The sequence below is a fragment of the Tiliqua scincoides genome, chromosome 3 (assembly GCF_035046505.1).
Source record: "Tiliqua scincoides isolate rTilSci1 chromosome 3, rTilSci1.hap2, whole genome shotgun sequence".
In the NCBI taxonomy this organism is placed as follows: Eukaryota; Metazoa; Chordata; class Lepidosauria; order Squamata; family Scincidae; genus Tiliqua; species Tiliqua scincoides.
Window position 1 is genome coordinate 107,042,465 of NC_089823.1, and position 13,911 is coordinate 107,056,375.

A 13,911-nucleotide genomic window follows, 5' to 3' on the forward strand; every position below is an offset into this window, starting at 1 on the left:
ATTTTCCACCTATTTTTTCGATGACCCCGGGGTCATCCTTTTTTTGACCTGAACCCCCATTTTTCCATAATCGCCCTCATCCTCTCCCAATGAACTCTGTTAATGCTGCAGAGTTTCCTTGGGTGAGCAGCACTGCTCCTGCATGTCTAAACTGTGCCTAGGGAAAAAAAATTTTCCACCTGTTTTTTGGCTGACCCCAGATTGGGACATCGCAACAGGGCCAGTTGTGTCTACAGTGCAATGCCCCAGCGGGCATCGTACGCAGATTGCTAGGAAGACGAACTGCCCAAAATCTTGTGTCTTCCCTATCTGGGAACATGAAGTCCTGTTGCGTACCAGAATGGTACGCACTGGTCATGGGGGGAAATATTCGCCTAGACCCCAGATCTGGTCCATAGACTGGAGTTTGGAGGAGGCCACTCTAGCCGAAAGAGGCAGGCTGGATTGCATGGCAGAGAACAGCACAGGTGTTGTAAACCCTCTCCTTATTAGAGAACCTGAGGCGTCATCAGAGGGGTGGTCCCCATGTTGGCCCCTTTCCCTCTCTTTCTGGAGGGGCCCAGAGAGATCAGCCATCAGTGGCTTTGCATGCTCTGGGCTGGAAAGGGAATAGGATAGAGTCTTCAGAGAACTAAGTCTAACTGTAAGATACATCTGCTTGTAAATGAATAGCCCTGTTCTCTGTATGATGGATTTATTCCTTCACGGCCCAGATCCTAACCAACTTTCCAGTACTGGCATAGCTGTGTCAATGGGATGTGTGCTACATCCTGCCATGGGGTGGCACTAATGGAGACTTCCTCAAAGTAAGAGAATGTTTGTTCCCTTACCTCGGAGCTGCATTGCCCTTATGTCGGTGCTGGAAAGTGAGTTAGGATTGTGCTCTTTGTGGTATGAATTCTAATCAGCCCACTTGTGCCTAGGCAACTCAGATACTTTTAAGAGAGAAAGAAACTTCTGTTCATGAGGTTCATGTTCAGTATCCATCTTACTAAGTGTCTTCACTAGTTCCTTTTTACAAATGCCATCAGAATGCTTCCAAGTGATATTGGCTATTCCAAATGTTTGCTTGTTTCATTTTTTCCCCTGGAGAACTCAGTGCTTTTTTGGATAGGGGGGATATTTTCCCAGACTTCCACCCATACACACCTTGTTAGCTGATGTAGTTTTCCAAAGCTCCTGCTTCAGTGCAATTTCTTTTAAAAATAAGGATCTGGTACTTCCTGGGAATAGTCATTCCTCCCAACTGCAGATCACACAGTGATGTCAGAATGCTAAGCAGCAAGTCATATCTGGTTGCCTGCCATCATGAAGCCAATTAAGGGTGAGGACACTGCTTACTGGCTCTTCTGAATAGGCTAATGCTTGTATTGACTTATGGAGAAACATCCCCCACTGGTGCCAAAAGGCATATGTGTTTTTGCTGCTCCTGAATGTTTTCACAAAAACTGACCCTCTTTCAGCTCAACTGTTCTGTTTATTGCATCTCTTGGTGTGTTTCCTAATGAGAAGCATCAGAGGAAACACTGATTTTCAAAATATTCAATAAGAAAATGAATTAAATTACCATCTTTAATTTCACATCAGGAAGGTTTTAAGTATCAGTTATTGAAGATTCCCCCTCTTTCTGACTTCAATATTTATACAGCTGTAAGGTTGAAAAGATTAAAAACACTGTAAAGCCACCCAATTAAAGAAACCCCTTTTCTTCTAAGAGTAGTACATTTCATTATGCCACATCCAAGGGCCACAGAGAACATTAACATTCAAATAAAAAGCAGTTCACTGTTCTCCATAGCCTTTAGATTTTTTTAAGTGAATGAGAAGAATCGATCAATATTCTCTGCAAACTATTACCGAAGCAATTTTCTTTTATGCTGGAAAGCAATAAGAATTTAGGAGGCTCTCATCTGAAAATATCAATTGTTATGGAGAATTACAAAATATGGATTTCTGAATGGTACATATTGAAACAATAAAGTGCATTAGTTCAGGACTGAGACAATAACCATATAATGACATCTGTTATTCAAATCTGATATTACATGGTCATCTGGCAGCCAGAACCAAATGATAAGCCATGGCATGAAACAGTAAAGTAAAAACATAGGGTTTTTTTAAATAAATAAAAAAACCTATTGTACAGCCTTAGTAAGCAGCTAAAGGAATATTCTTTTTGATGCTTGTGTCCTGTAGAGTAACACACTCAAGTTTTCTCATTTTATCCACACAGCAACCCTGTGCGGTAGAATAGACTGAATCCACAATCCTATCCATACTTACCTGGCATTAAACCCCATTAACTACAATGGGACTTACATGGAGGAGACATGCAGAGTATTGGGCTCAGAGAGTCAATGGCCCAAGGTTAGTATGGCTGACAGCTCAATCCAATTCTGCCCTACTGCCTATGCTGCAACTGCACTGCTGGCATTGGGTGTTGCAAATGTGCCATAAGGCACATTTGTGCCACCCAGGGAGTAAGTGATGCTAGCAGTGAGGCCAGCGCCTTCCCATTGATGCTGCAGTGGGAGTGTCAGCAGCTGGTGGAGAGTAGGTAAGCAACAAACAGCACTGGGGTGTGGGGAAGGTGCCAGGGCATGAAGGCATTCCTGGGCATGGGGAGGACAGAGAGATGGTAGAAAGGGGGGGGGAAGGCCCAGGAGGAGGTGGTACTGGCGGAGGCCTTCTCCGCCAAATCCTATGCCCCATGTCAGGCTTGAAAGACCAACACAGGGCTTCTTGACTCTGCACCAGCAAAATAGTTGGCACAGACTTGAGAAACCCCACTGAGCAGGCTGGGGCTTTACTTGGGGCAAGGGAACAAATACCCCTTACCCCAAAGAAACCTCTAACCTGCTCAATTCCAGCACAGGATGCAGCAGCAGCTGTTTGCAGGATCTCTGAGAGGTATTTTATCAGGGGGTACAAAGTTGCCCTTATATCAGTTCTGGTGAGTCCAGGTGAGATCAGAAAATGCAAGCTTCCAGGAAATTTCTGGGCCCCCCTTTAGGTTCTGGGCCCAGGCAAAAATTACCCCCTTTACCCTCCTCTCCTAGACCCTGGCTGTTTGGAGCTGCTGCTCCAGTGCTGGATAGGATTGGGCCATGAGTGAAGATTTGAACCCGAGTCTCTTTCTCCATCTCCAATGGCCAAACCAAACATTCCACAGAACGTTGTTCACAGAATGCACAATGCTGAATGGTGCTTTTTGGTTTTAAATAGTGAAATGGGGTGGAACCATGTCCAAGGGGACTTTTAGTCCACCATGGTTTCAACAGTGATCTTGCTCCCATGGGCTATTTCATATTGGAAAAATCTTCCATTGGCTCAGCTCCTTCTAGCTGTTATTTAGAATCAAAAAGCCACCAGTCTGCATTGCATTTGATGTCTTGTTGGATCCCCAAGCCTGACACTATGCTGCAATGACTCTCCAGATTATGCCATGGTATTCTGCTTGGTAGATATTGAACCTAATCCTATCCTTGTTTGCCCCCCTGCCAATGCAACTGTGCCAAAAAGGCATGTGCTGTATCCAGTTTGGGGGGTGGGGGCAGGTAGGGAGGCTTGAGAGGGGAAGAGGGGAATTATTTCCCATAAGCTTCCTGCTTCTCAATTGATCTCTTTGGACTTGCACTGGCTCTTTAGCTGGGGCAAGTCAGAGGAGAAGAAAGGGGCAGGGTGCTTGTCAATGGAGTGGATAGGATCCACGGAGCATCACTGCCATCAAATCCACACCCTCCCATCATCTCCCCACCCCCACCACTACCTTACCTCTACACTGCTCTGTGACCACAATAAAGATTTGATTGATTGATTGATTGATTGATTGACTTTACCTCATCTGGCAGTGGAATGGCAGTGCTGCTGCCTCTTGCAGCAGTGCATGCAAAATGACCACCAATTGAGCACTCTGCGCTGTCGGCAGCCATTTTATGACAGCAGAACTTGCTTCTGCAGTGCAGTCCTGTTTGGTTGACATTTTTCTGTGAGGATTTCTCATGCCCTTTTTTGAATACTTTTGGACGTCATTTTCCTAAGGCTGTAGCACATATGCACCCATTGCATTTATTATTATTATTGAGTTACAGTATTTGGTTTATATCCCTCTCAGTGCCAGGGCTCAGATCGCTCACAGCATTTCCCCCTACCTTTTAATAGTCCTGTCCCTAGTGGGCTCACAATCTAAAAAACTATATTGATAGGACACAATCTGCTGTGCCACAGCACACGTAGGCTAATTTATTGCATCCTAAAGTGCCACACAACTATATGAGACTTTCTTCCAGAGGTATTATTCTTTTCTTTTTTAAATCAATGAGCAGAGTGTTTCGGGCATACCTGTCCATCATGCAACAATCCTGTGAGACAGGCAATTCATATTCCCGTGCTACTGAAGGAAAATGGAAGGTGAGAGAAAAGTAGAGCTTGTGTTTGTGTTTGGATCAGTACCCGGATATTTCCAAAAATTGCCATCACTTTCACTGATCTTCTGTGCCTTTTTGGCCCCTATAGAATAGGTCATTAGTTTGTGTGTGAGAACATGCCTTCATGACAGCACCTACAAGTGCATGTATCGAGATATTTTGTTGACGTGTTCGATCCAATACATACTTCATGGAATGTACAAAATGTCTGCCTTTCCACTAATGCACCTCATTATCACTAGATTTTCCACAATCACAAATATATATTTATTTACTTTGTACTTCACACGTTCTCTTTTTGCCTCTGTGGAATAAAAAGGTCCTTATTGCCATTCTAAATACTACAAGGGTTTTCAGAAGCAGATTGTCAACCACCAACCTGAAAAGAAGATGACCCAGGAACAGGGGTCTTGCAAATGGGGGCAGGAAAATTCATAAAGAAGAAAGCTCTCCCCATGCCTAGGCTGTGTAGGGCTTTAAATTTTATTTCCAGCTTCTTGAAGTAAACCTTAAAAAGAACAAATAGCTCATGAATTTGCTTCAGTGTTGGAGTAATATATTCCCTTATTACTGCTGAATTGAAGCACGTGGGTTTCAGCAGGCTCAAAAGACTTTCTGAACTTCCTTGAAAGCCAGTTGAAGCTTTAAAAAAAAAAATGGAAACAGCATGAGGTGTGCAAGTGATCAGCTAAAGTCTGCCTAACTTCCATTCTGGCTTTTAGGGATTTCATGCCCCCTCCACATTATTTAATGGAAAAAAGCAAAAGTCTAGCTCAGGGTGCTCACACTTTTTTGGCTCGTGAGCTACTTTGAAACCCAGCAAGGCCCGGAGATCTACCAGGGGGGAAGGAAGCGTCTGACAGACATCCCCTTTAATGTATGGAGCCCCTGCTGGAGTCTAGTCAGTTTCGTCAGTTTTGTTGCTGCATGCCTGAAGAGCAGCTAAAGTGTCAGTTTCAGTGTCAGTTTAGTGTCAGCTAAATATGTCAGTTTCGTCTAGTCACTAGACGAAACTGACATATTAACAGTTGGGAGAGACAGGGCTCCGCGATCTACTCATTTTGCCTCGCGATCTACCGGTAGATCGCGATCCACCTATCGAGCACCCCTGGTCTAGCTCATGCATTTCTCATAACAGGCGGTTTTGCCCTACATTATATTGAAGCCAACAAAACACAGTTGACACAACCAACTCACGGGCAATTACTTTCAATGGGACAGTCACAGCCACCTCTAATTAAAATGGAATAAACACGTACAACAGTTGTAGCCCCCAAAGAAAAGGCATGGTGAAATAAATACATTTTACAGCCCTTCTAAAAGGGCAATAGAGCAGACCTGCACGTCTCCTTGAGGTCTCGTATCTGAGGAAAAAATGTGACACCTATAAAATCAAAATACCCCCATGATACTGTAAGCCTCCATTTTCCTCCCCCCCCCCAACACACACAGAGAAATTCATATCCTCTACCATCATTCCTTACCCTAACCCAACTAGGGTATACAGTTAATACACATGAAGTGACTGTAATGTGCTTATGTTTCTGCCACACAAACATATGCATGAGATGACAGAAGGTGTGTATTATTTTGCCAGCCCCGGCTGTTTTTGTCTCCTGCTTCATTTTCAAAGCCATGAAGGTAAAAATGTTCAAATGAGGAAAGATTCCCTGGTCTATTTTAAGGAAACAGGAGGTAGTTAATATTTCTCATGGGGTTCTTCAGTCAGAAAAATTGTTGCCTATGGCAGTACAGATGCTTATAAACCCTCATGCAGGCCAGAACACAGCATTTGCCAAAGGCCCCAGCTGCCTCCTCAATTCCCAGAAAGTCATACAGTCTTATTTTGGAACCTATGTATGTGTTGCTGTTGACAAAATCTTCCACTCTTATAGAAACAGAGGGAGTTTGTCTTTACAGATTGAGTCACAGCAAATGAATTTCGTGTTCTCCATGTGCACGCGTATAGATGTCACAGAGTTGTCTTCATGCACCCATATGCAGCAACTGTTACCCTGCACATGCCTGATCTTGTCTGATCTCAGAAGCTAAGCAGGGTCAGGCCTGGTTAGTACTTGGATGGGAGACCGCCTGGGAATACCGGGTGCTGTAGGCTTATACCATAGTCTTTCGAGACTGAAGGTTGCCAACCATTTTGGAAGTGAACTGCTCTTGTGAGCATGTTTGTGCCAATGAAATATGACACCTAATGAACTGGAAAAAGAATTCTTGCCTTGATCCAAGGTTGAATATTAAAGAACCACTTGATACTAAAGTTAATAATGCTTCACCTGAGGTGAGATGACTTCTGTGCCATGCCTTTCGGGTGGCGTAGTGGTTAGGGTGCTAATGTAAATGACTTGCTGGTTTGGTTTCAAATTATTTGGAAGGACGCAAGGGTAGCTGGGGGGTATGGGGTGGGGCCATCATGGTAATTTGTTTAATTAAAACCAGCAAACTGCTAAGGAAAAGAGGCAATTTCTGGTTCAATGATTAGGAAACTTATTGGAAATCTAACAGAATGTTTTAATGCTGATCAGTGCTAGTAGCTTCTCCAATCAGATACTGAGTTTCTAGGTAGAGGCTAGCATATAAGGAACTTCAGTTTCTTGCCCATGCTGAATTTTTAGTGTATGTACATCTGGAGGCAGTGTTTAACATGGCTGAAGTACATAGCTTGGAGGCATCACACTGCTTCAATGACTCTTGGGCTGGCCATTTACATAAAGAGCTCATCCAAATGGATCTGGATCCTGGAGCCAATGTTTCCTCTACTTGGCTGGCAATTATACAAGCCCATCTCTATTCTAGATCAGATGCAAATAGGGGCAGAGTGTAAACCAGTCCTCTGCCATATCATTTCAATCCTACAAAGCTATTTTGATATATTAATTGAAAATATGGAGAGGCAAATCATGATCCTGCCCAGTGTTCACCTGTGGGTCTGGTCTCTTCCCCCCCCCCCACACCTTTTTCAGCTAAAACAATAACATATGTATCCATGGTCTTATTTGCCAACCTTGCTTCTGGACCTTTGCAATGCTAGACTATGGGCATTAAGACCTAAGGACACTCCAGATTCCAGGGTACCACACTTGTCTCTGGTTGACACACGGACTGCATGGATTGATATGTGAAAAGCAGTTTGGTGGATGGTCCTGCCCTGTCACAAGCAGCTGAACTCTAAGTATTTTGGTTTCTTCTGGAATGAGATCTCCATGTCCTGATTAGTTCAAAACCAGAGAGAAACATCTGATCATTTTTAAAGGGAAGAAAAACAATTTTCCATAAGACAAGTCGAATTTCTCAGAGGAGGGGGGAGAGTCTACACAAAAGCAAGGAAGCCATCTGGAAAAGCAGCGGTAGAATGCAATATTTCCATTGAACTTCTAAAACATCACCAAACAACAAGTTGAAAGATTATGATTACTAAGGTCAAAAGAAAGGGCAACAGTTCATTTATGATTTCCAAAGCATCAGGAGCAGCCTGAGTGGAGATGTTGCCTGATTTTTTTTTTTTTTGATTTTTTTTTTTGGGGGGGGTGAAGGAGAGATGCCACACCAACTACTTCCTGAACAAAAAAAAAATGGTTTAAAAACATCTCATGTGCACTCTCGTGTTCCTTGCTGCTGCTGCCTGCCCTCTCCTTCTTCCTCATCTGTGACTGTGAGCCCAAACCTATGCATGTCTACTCAGAAGTAAATTCCATTAAAGTCAATGGAGCTTACTCCAAGGTAAGTGTGGATAGGATTTTAGTCTGCACCAGGTGGGTAAGAAAAAGGGTGAGAGAGAAGACGTGGAGCCAGCTCCTTTGCCTTCCACTCCAGTGCTACCTCCTCACTCTTACCACATATGCTCCTGGCTAAATGGAGCAAACTGGGGGCACCTGGACTGAAGTGGCTTGGTGGGCAGCAGCCTGGAAGCCACATGCAGGATGTGAGGCACTGCTCCTCCATTTGCCACTCCCTCTCCAAGTAAGAAATTCATTCTGCCTCAGTGCTGACTGGTCCTGCAAAGCAATGTGAGAAAATACTTTTTTTCCATTAAATGTAATAGAAAATTAGTACTCACATTCAGAGGCATTTCTTTACAGATGTCATTGCCAAAGCATTTCTAACTATCTCTGTGAAGAAAAGCAAGTCTATTGTGTGTCAATTAAATGTCAAGTGGGATGGTATTTGGCAATCTTTGATTCAAAGAAGGAATTGCTGCTATTTACCATTCAACTTAACTTGATGCTTTTTACAAGTGTTCAATTACTTATACTAACAAATGGAAAAATACACTGCATTTCACTATCATATTTGCTTTTTTTCTCCCATCTCCCTTTTCCCCACAAAGCTGAATCAGTTGATCTTGAAATGGCAACCACTTTCTGAATTACAAATACAGCTTCTAAACATGTTTCAGATTCAGGAGGAATTATTTTCTGAGGCAAAATGTATTCAAGTGTGGAAAAAGGAAAAGAAAACCCTGGATGAACTTGACAAGTCAAATGTTTCTGAACAGAATGTTAAGTTTTCTGAATTGTGTTGTTCCTTGGTGCTCTGGAGAATCCTTACCCTTTTTTTACCATGGCACTTTTGAAGAACAAGGTAAAATCACTGGCTGAAGCCTGATTCCATCTTGTAGGCTGCAGCCATCATGCAGCAGCTGTGGGAACAGAGGAGAAGCCTTATCTTGAATCTTGCTTCTAGTTTGAAGGGGTCAGTGAGTGACCGACAGCAGCCTCAGGTGATGAGATCATTTTCCAGAAGCTTCAGTAGCAGGTCCAAATATCTGGTTAGTTAAGAGCTAACTAACTAACTAACTAAGATATTAAAAAAAAACAAAAACAACCCAGTAGCTGGGAGGAGCTGGGCTGTTCTTTGCCATTCCATCATGGATGCCTGTTTGAATTAGCCATGTACAACAGGTAGAAAAGTTACCCTTTGCTTATGCTCAGAAGTTGTAGAGAGTGAGTGTTAGGGATAAATAAGCGTAGGAGCTTAGTTTTATTGTTTTAGCACTGTGTGTGTGTTGGTGTTGTATTTATTCTCTCAAATTCCTGAATGTCTTTCAAAGTAACATATCTAATTCTATTCTTTATAGAAACATATTATTACAGGCTTGTGTCTGTGTGGATATAAAGGAACTGGATTTATCTAAGTCCAACCTAGGTTACTCAGGGCCCAATCCTATCCAACTTTCCAGCACTGGTGCAGCCGCATTGCAGCCCCAATGTAAGGCAGGCCCGTAGCCAGGATTCTAGAGATGGGGGGTTGACTATTTTTTCGGGGGGGGGGCAATTATGTTGGGTATCTATACTAGGGTGCAAAATGAAGGGATAAGTGCGGAGAAACATCAAAGACCCGTAACTCCCCCAAATTTCTTGAAGAGAAAATATTTTTGGGGGGTTATTGAAACACGCATTCATTATCTGTAAAGCAATGTAAAAATAATTTGCATAGAATCAATGCATCTCTGTATGCAATATCATTCGGGCGCAGCAGATGGAATACTGGGTGCAGCACTACTCTGAGCTATATTCCAGAGAAAATGTAGTCACCGAAGAAGCACTGAACAACATTGAGTGCCTGCCTGTGCTGGAAGAGCTTGACAGTGAACCAACCCTAGAAGAACTTCACGTGGCCCTGGACTCCCTTGCCTTTGGCAAGGAACCTGGAAAAGACAGCATCCGTGCTGAAGTCCTAAAATGCTGCAAAGAGATCATCGTCACTGAGCTGCATGAAATCCTCTGTCTCTGCTGGAGAGAAGGTGGAGTACCTCAAGACATGAGGGATGCAAACATCATCACGCTGTACAAGAACAAAAGTGACAGGGGTGACTGCAACAACTACCGCGGCATCTCTCTCCTTAGCGTTGTAGGAAAGCTGTTTGCCCAAGTTGCACTAAAGAGGCTCCAGGTACTTGCAGAGAGCGTCTATCCAGAATCGCAGTGTGGATTCCGAGCCAACAGGTCCACCACTGATATGGTATTCTCCCTTAGACAACTGCAGGAGAAATGCAGGGAACAACGACAGCCACTCTTTATAGCCTTCATAGATCTCGCGAAGGTTTTCGACCTGGTCAGCAGAGACAGCCTCTTCAAGATTCTCCCCAAGATCGGATGTCCACCCAGGCTCCTCAGCATCATCAGATCTTTCCACAAGGACATGAAGGGCACTGTTGTCTTCGACGGCTCCACATCAGACCCCTTTGATATCCGAAGCGGAGTGAAGCAGGGCTGTGTTCTTGCACCAACCTTGTTTGGGATTTTCTTCACTGTCCTGTTGAAGCAGGCCTTTGGAACTGCAACAGAAGGCATCTATCTCCAGACCAGATCAGACGGAAAGCTCTTCAACCTCTCCAGACTGAGAGCAAAGTCCAAAGTGCAGCTGAAATGTCTGCGTGACTTCCTCTTTGCTGACGATGCAGCTGTCACTACCCACTCTGCCAAAGATCTCCAGCAGCTCATGGATCGTTTTAGCAAGGCCTGCCAAGATTTTGGACTGAATCAGCCTGAAGAAAACACAGGTCATGGTTCAGGATGTGAACTCACCTCCCTGCATTACAATCTCTGTGCATGAACTGGAGGTTGTCCATGACTTTGTGTACCTTGGCTCAACGATCTCCGACACTCTTTCTCTTGATACCGAGCTAAACAAGCGCGTCGGTAAAGCAGCTACCACATTTTGCAGACTCACAAAGAGAGTCTGGTCCAACAAGAAGCTGACGGAACATACCAAGATCCAGGTCTACAGAGCTTGCGTCCTGAGTACACTTCTGTACTGCAGCGAGTCATGGACTCTTCGCTCACAACAGGAGAGGAAACTGAGCGCTTTCCACATGTGCTGCCTCCGATGCATCCTCGGTATCACCTGGCAGGATGAAGTTCCAAACAACACAGTCCTGGAACGTGCTGGAATCCCTAGCATGTATGCACTGCTGAAACAGAGATGCCTGCATTGGCTCGGTCATGTTGTGAGAATGGATGATGGCCGGATTCCAAAGGATCTCCTCTATGGAGAACTCGTGCAAGGAAAGTGCCCTACAGGTAGACCACAGCTGCGATACAAGGACATTTGCAAGAGGGATCTGAAGGCCTTAGGAGTGGACCTCAACAGGTGGGAAACCCTGGCCTCTGAGCGGCCCGCTTGGAGGCAGGCTGTGTAGCATGGCCTTTCCCAGTTTGAAGAGACACTTGGCCAACAGTCTGAGGCTAAGAGGCAAAGAAGGAAGGCCCATAGCCAGGGAGACAGACCAGGGACAGACTGCACTTGCTCCCGGTGTGGAAGGGATTGTCACTCCTGAATCGGCCTTTTCAGCCACATTAGACGCTGTTCCAGAACCACCATTCAGAGCGCGATACCATAGTCTTTCGAGACTGAAGGTTGCCAACATGTCTACATAGAAATAACATGCAACATATCCTTTCATTTTACACACCAGCACAATACACAGGTTTGCATCCCTGAAAAAGTAAAACATATCACTGTGATACAGGTAGTATTTGGTTGTATTGAAAGCCTTTCATTAGCTGATGACACATTGCTGATACATTGAAACATACTAAAATAAAATTTATTTACATAAAAGCAAGAGGAAAGATATGCAAGTGAAATACAGTAATGCCATTGGAACATTAGTTTTTTACAATATTCATTACTTTTAAAAAGCAAAGTACAGAAGATTTGAATTATTGAATCTACCTAGTAGAGCTGAATTCTCCTATCTTTCTGAGAGTTGAATCTCCTTAGAATCGGGGGTGGATCCAGTGTCTGTGGGGGGGGGGGGGGCTTGAGCACTACCTTCAGAGCCCAGGTCAACCAGGTGAATAGATATGGAATCCAGGTCTACCAACTGGGTAGACCTGGATTCCTAATTGAGCTTATAGCCTCTGTGGCTGTTTGCTGGGTGGGTAGACCTGGGCTCCCACCTGGACTTCTACCTGCTGTGTAGACCTGGGCTCCCATCTGGACTTGGAACCCAGGTCTACCTGCTGGGTAGACCTGGGTGTTACCAAAAGGACTGTTTTGTTTAGGGGAATTATTACACTGTCCTTATTGGAACATTAGGATCATAGGCTGGATAACAAGATGGCGTAAAGCAGAGAAATTCCCTTTTGCTTCCCTTTTGAAAGATAAGTATCTTTCAGAGTATCTTCCCTTTTGAAGATAACTTTCCAGATAAGAAGATAAGTATCCAGAGTATCTTCCCTTTTGAATGATAACTTTCAACAAAAGATTATGGTTTATTACAAAAGAACAAAGGTAAAAATAACTCACATGGAGAAATGATATTTCTTGGTCCTAATGTTTGAATACAATGTACCTAGCTTTCATGGTGGTTGTGTGTGAAGAGTATTTGGTGCATCCGAAGAAATCAGAAAAAGGAAGGGTTGTAGGGAAGGATTTTAGGGGTCCCTGCTCTGCCAACCCCAGCTGCTAACTAGAGAAGGGGAAAAAAGGGGGGGAGAAGAAGGGAAAGAGTTCCAGGCACAAGATAGTTATCTGTCCTGTAGAGCAGTTGGAGTGGGGGGGGGGAGAGTCCTGTGGAGAGGAACCTCTGACACAACACAGATGTGTTGGGCCTTGGAGAGAGAGAGAGAGCATGTGAGAGGAAGCCCTCTCTTATAAGGGGTTGGGAGACAGACTGAGCTGGATGGTAGCTTGGTTGCTAACACAAGGCTGTGTGCTTGGAGTATGTATACATTTGAATGGGGATCAGGATGTCAGTTATTCAATGGGGTCAATGGCTGGCTTCCAAGGGGGAACTTACAAAGACTGAGTGGAAACAATACCAACACAAGGCAGTTCAAGTTTGCATACAGTAATGTAGGAGATGCTTAAACAGTGATTGGATTAAAACACAAGACTTCCTCCCATAATGTGTGACTGTGGGGGGGGGGGGTTGTGTAACCATGGGCTTCTGTGTAGGTACAATACAATGAATCGGTAACACCAAAATCATTTGCATAAACAGTGATTGGATTAAGACACAAGACTTCCTCGCATAATGTGCGACTATGGGGGGTGGTTGCATAACCATGAGCTTGTGGCTTGACTAGAGTCCTGGAAATGTGGCCTGTATGCTGGGAGAACAGTTTAGCTTGCATGATATTATAACCAGATATATAGAAAAATCACAGCTAAAAGGCAAAAGGGGATTTTCACGTGACATGGGTTCCTGATTGAGTTTATAGCCTCTGTGGCTATTTGCTGGGCAGGTAGAGCTGGGCTCCCACTTGGACTTGGAGTCCAGGTCTACCTGCTTGGGTAGACCTGGCCTCCCAATTGAGTTTATAGCCTACATAAGAACATAGGAAGAACCCTGCTGGATCAGGCCAAAGGCCCATCTAGTTCAGCTTCCTGTATCTCACAGTAGCCCATCGAATGCTTCAGGGAGCACAAAAGATAGCAAGACAAAGCCTGTGTCCTGGTGTCCTCCCCTGCATCTGGCATTCAGAGGTAGTCTACTTCTAAAATCAGGAGCTTGCACATA

The 13,911-nt window shown here is 44.2% G+C and overlaps 1 pseudogene; it reads left to right on the top strand.

Annotated features, from left to right (window-relative positions):
- Window positions 1–6,423: 6,423 nt before the first annotated feature.
- LOC136647001 (5S ribosomal RNA) lies at window positions 6,424–6,543 on the top strand (annotated as a pseudogene).
- The last annotated feature ends 7,368 nt before the right edge of the window (window positions 6,544–13,911 follow it).